This window comes from Etheostoma spectabile, chromosome 3 (genome assembly GCF_008692095.1).
Source record: "Etheostoma spectabile isolate EspeVRDwgs_2016 chromosome 3, UIUC_Espe_1.0, whole genome shotgun sequence".
Taxonomy (NCBI): Eukaryota; Metazoa; Chordata; class Actinopteri; order Perciformes; family Percidae; genus Etheostoma; species Etheostoma spectabile.
Genome location: NC_045735.1, coordinates 34,431,148 through 34,436,667, shown reverse-complemented (window position 1 = coordinate 34,436,667; position 5,520 = coordinate 34,431,148).

The following is a 5,520-nucleotide window of genomic DNA, read 5'->3' as shown; positions in this document are numbered from 1 at the left end:
TGATGATGCTCAGCTGTGTAGGAGTGGTGATGATGATGATGCTCAGCTGTGTAGTCAGACGGAGGAGGGGGTGAGTGGAAACTCCTCTCATGGGACCGGATAGGAGCGCCCTCTGGCGGCCGATGAAAACACAGACAGACAAACAGGAAAAACAACAACAAGGAAGACAGCGGACCCATAACAGTGTGTCTCACTCGGGAACTGCACGTGCACTTTATCAATTCTAAATCTAATTCTATTTACTTAATTTGAATCATCATTTGATGATGTGTTGGGTATTTGTGAATGGTATCTTATTATTTCATGTATCATATTACACGCTGTGCCGAGGAAGTTTATGTAGAGATTTATACGCCGATTAACCAAGTCAAATAAAACAATTTTAAATGCTATAATCAATCCTGCACCTAGTGACACCAGATATTCTTCAAAACTTTGGAATCACTGGAACACACACCTGTACCTGTTTTAATTATCGGGCATTGCAATTTGTAGATTTGTACGTAGGCTATGTGTGTTTCTTTTATGATATTTTTGGGGATCAGTTTGTCTATATGTAGTTATGTTTGTGTTTGGGCTGAACCCCTTTTGTACTGTGTTGAGTGTACTTTTTTTATCTGGACCTTGAGTCTGTAAATAAAGAAATATATAAACGTTGCTATCGTTTCCTGCGGAGATGTTGTTGCTGCAATGCGCATGCGCCACTATTGTCCCTCCTACGTTGCCACAGCGTCCGCGTCCTCCTCACAACACCGTCCTGGGACGTCCAGGTAGGTCGCGTGAGAACGCTGCTCCGTTATTTTACTGTTTTCCTCGAAAGTTGTGTTGTGTACCGTAGATATATATCCTTAAATACACATTGTCTCAAAGTTGGACCGATACTTACGCGCTGTGTGCGCCGCTTTTAAGGTTTAACAGAAGTGTTAACGAGGCTTTGTTCTCCTCGGTTTCTTTTCGCGCCATTTCGCGGTTCCTGTGTAATGTCAATAACGGAGACGCGACGTCCATGTTGAGTGTCTGACGCTGTTATTTCATGTTTAGGAGCAGAGGAGCGGACAGTAGGGGACAGTAAGACACAGTAGGGGACAATAAGAGACAGTAGGGGGCAGTAGGAGACAGTAGGGGACTGTAAGAGACAGTAGGGGACAGTAATACTCCACAGAACAGGGTCTAGACCTGCTCTTTATGAAAAGCGCAATGAGATAACTGTTGTGATTTAGCACTATATAAATATAACCGAATTGAATTAAGATATAGTAGGGGACAGTAACAGACAGTAGGGGACAATAAGAGGCAGTAGGAGGCAGTAAGACACAGTAGGGGGCAGTAGGGGACAGTATGAGACAATAGGGGGCAGTAGGAGACAGTAGGGGTCAATAAGACACAGTAGGGGACAGTAAGAGACAGTAACAGACAGTAGGAGACAGTAAGAGACACAATAAGAGACAGTAGGAGACAGTAGGAGACAGTAGGGGGCAGTAAGACACAGTAAGAGGCAGTAGGAGACAATAATAGACAGTAGGAGACAGTAAGAGGCAGTAGGAGACAGTAAGACACAGTAGGGGACAGTATGAGACAATAGGGGGCAGTAGGAGACAGTAGGGGTCAATAAGACACAGTAGGGGACAGTAGGAGGCAGTATATAACGCAGTAGTAGACAGTAAGAGACAGTAGTAGACAATAATAGACAGTAGGAGACAGTAGGGGGCAGTAGGAGACAATAATAGACAGTAGGAGACAGTAAGAGGCAGTAGGAGACAGTAAGAGACAGTAGGGGGCAGTAGGAGACAGTAACAGACAGTAGGAGACAATAATAGACAATATAGACAGTAGGAGACAATAAGACAGTAGGAGACAGTAATAGACAGTAGGAGACAGTAATAGACAGTAGGAGACAGTAGGAGACAGTAGGGGGCAGTAGGAGACAGTAAGAGGCAGTAGGAGACAATAAGAGACAGTAGGGGGCAGTAGGAGACAGTAACAGACAGTAGGAGACAATAATAGACAGTAGGAGACAGTAAGAGGCAGTAGGAGACAGTAAGAGACAGTAGGGGGCAGTAGGAGACAGTAAGAGACAGTAGGAGACAGTAAGAGACAGTAGGAGACAGTAAGAGGCAGTAGGAGACAGTAAGAGACAGTAGGGGGCCGTAAGAGACAATAATAGACAGTAGGAGACAGTAGGGGACAGTAAGAGGCAGTAGGAAACAGTAGGAGACAATAATAGACAGTAGGGGGCAGTAGGAGACAGTAAGAGGCAGTAGGAGACAGTAGGGGGCAGTAGGAGACAGTAACAGACAGTAAGAGACAGTAGGGGGCAGTAGGAGACAGTTTGAGGCAGTAGGAGACAGTAAGAGACAGTAGGAACAGTAGGATACAATAATAGGCAGTAGGAGACAATAACAGACAGTAGGAGACAATAATAGACAGTAGGGGGCAGTAGGAGACAGTAAGAGACAGTAGGGGGCAGTAGGAGACAGTAGTAGACAATATTGACAGTAGGAGACAGTAAGACACAGTAGGAGACAGTAGGGGGCAGTAATACACAGGAGGAGACAGTAGGGGGCAGTAGGAGACAGTAGCGGACAGTAAGACAGTAGGAGACAGTAGTGGACAGTAAGACACAGTAGGAGACAGTAAGGACACAGTAGGAGACAGTAGTGGACAGTAAGAGACAGTAGGAGACAGTAGACCAGACACCATTCATTCTGCAGGCGTGTGTCTCTTTGTTGTTACCTGTGCAGTCGTCCTGTTTAACTTTGACCGCTGAAACTCTTAGAAAGTATAAAACAGTTTCTCATGTTTTTCCATAACTATTGTTATGATTTAACTAAGAGTTCCCGGTCTGTTCTAATGGCTCTGTTGGCGAGCAATGAACAGAACAGAAAGCCTTTACTGTCATTATATACATGTGGAGGACCTGGTTGACAGTGTCAACGCAAAATATAAAATATAAGTAGTGCAGAGAAGAAGAAAAAACTCAGAGCAACTATATACAGTACATATATAAAAGAGTAATAAAGATAAAGGGTTTGAATACACATTAGGCAAATAAAATAGTTATTGGTGTATCAAAAGTCCCGATTATTAAACGTTGCACAGTAATGTAGGACCGTCCCCTCTTAGAAGATTAGACTAATCTGTGGTTCTGGTCTTAGTCCACTAAGATTTCTAGTATTGATAAGTCCCTTTTTAGGCTTATTCATGCTTAATTACTCATTTCCAAGAACCTTATTCTCACATTTCTGGTGAACACTGGATTTAAAGTGGAGCTTTTGCAGGATTAATTTTGTAGAAACTCAGTTTTCCAGATGTTAATTAACTACATTTCTATTGAGCTTCTCTAGTCTCAGAGCCACAGCTCTGTCCATTACATCAACGAATCGATGAGTCGACAACATCATGGACGTGTTGGTCCACTCAGGGTGTCTTCAGTCGAGGACAGCCCTACAGTAATGAAATGAAATGGTTAATTATTAAATATTGCTCTGTAATGAAATTGCACAGATTCCCAGTGTCCACGAATGTGCACATTAAAGGACAATTCCAGCGCAAAATGAACCTGGGGGGTTATTAATACACATGTACAGTCGAGTAAATCACTGTATTAAACCAATAAGACGTCTGAAACCATCACCACACGTCCAACCAGTCACGAGCAGTGGAGCAGCCGGTAACGGAGGTCGAACACAGCGTTCATGATTCGATGCCTGTTTTCCAAGATGGCGCCTGCATGTTAAAATGGCCGCTACGGTCTTTATAATCTCTTTTTTACATGATCTACATGCTTGTATATGAGGTTGAGCAGAGTTGTGGTAGCGTCCTGCACCCCCCTGCAGGGGGTCTAGGAGGTGCTCAGTCCCACCCAGCAGTTCTTTGTTTATCAGTTTTCAAGGGACTTCATACCTAATGTAGTTAGGGCCACAGGTCTGTAGTCATTCAGAATTTTTGGGTGGTTGCGTTTTGCGATGGGAATAATTGTAGATTGTTTTTTATAAGTTTGGGACTCTATGTTGGCACAAACACAGGTAAAAATAAAGGTGTCGTCTGGGTGGAGGATTAATGCTGTTAAATCCTGGATATGAAGGATGTTTTTCTTTGATTCTGTCTGTAAATGTCCAACTCTTTCCCTGAAGTGGTGATGACTGTAAAACCTGTTTTTATGTCCAGCAGGTTTACAGCTGGGCTGGGAGGGGTTGACCTGCAGAGACACACAGAGACAGACACAGAGACACACAGAGACACAGAGACAAACAGTCGTTGGTCAATGAGCGAGAGGTGAGATGGCGCAGAGAGGAGTTCAGCGGACCGGGAAAAATTCTCTTGTTCATCTGTCTGGATCTACTGAAGGATCCGGTGACTACTCCTGTGGACACAGCTACTGCATGAACTGATTAAAAGCCACTGGGATGGAGGGATGGTAAGGACAGCTACAGCTGTCCTCAGTGCAGGAAGACGTTCACACCGAGGCCTGTCTGCTGAAAAGACCATGTTAGCAGATTTAGTGGAGGAGCTGAAGAAGAATGGACTCCAAGCTGTCCTGCTGATCACTGCTATGCTGGAGCTGGAAGATGTGGCCTGTGATGTCTGCACCGGGGGGAAACCAAAGCATCAAGTCCTGTCTGCAAGTCTGGTTTACTGTGAGAAACACCTTCAGTTTCATTATGAATCAGAGACATCAAGAACACAAGATGGTGGAGCCGTCCAAGAAGCTCCAGGAGAACGTCTGCTCTCGCATGATGAGGTGATGAAGATGTTCTGTCAACTAGTCAGCAGCTTCTCTGTTATCTCTGCTCTGATGAGGAAGTTCAGCTGAAGGAGAGAGAGCTGAGAGCAGAGAGAGCTCGAGGGGATGGACTAACATCAGCGAGAATCCAGGACAGAGAGAAAGATGTGAAGCTGCTTCAAACGCAGGCGGAGGCAATCAATCTCTCTGCTGATGAAGCAGTGGAGGACAGCGAGAAGATCTTCACTGAGCTGATCCGTCTGGAGAAAGAAGCTCTGATGTGAAGCAGCAGGTCAGATCCCGAAGGAAAGGGAAGTGAGTCGAGTCCGAGAGCTTCAGGAGAAGCTGGAGCAGGAGATCACTGAGCTGAAGAGGAAAGACGCTGAGCTGAAGAAGCTCTCACACACAGAGGACCACAACCAGTTTCTACACAACTACCCCACTGGCACCACTCAGCCAATCAGCATCCAGCATCCAGATCCGTCCTTGAGCTGCTTTGAGGACGTGACAGCGGCCGTGTCAGAGCTCAGAGATCAACTAGAGAGTCCTGAGAGAGAGTGGACAACCGTCTCACTGACAGGGACTGAGTGGACGTTTTACTGCTCAACCAGAGCCCAAGACCAGAGCTGGATTCTTACAATATCACGTGAAATCACACTGGACCCAAAAACAGCATACCACATGGATGCTACTATCTGAGGGGAACAGGAGAGCAACAGTAATGAGTGAAGATCAGTCTTATTCTAGTCACCCAGACAGATTCACTGAAGAGTGGCAGGTCCTGAGTAGAGAGAGTC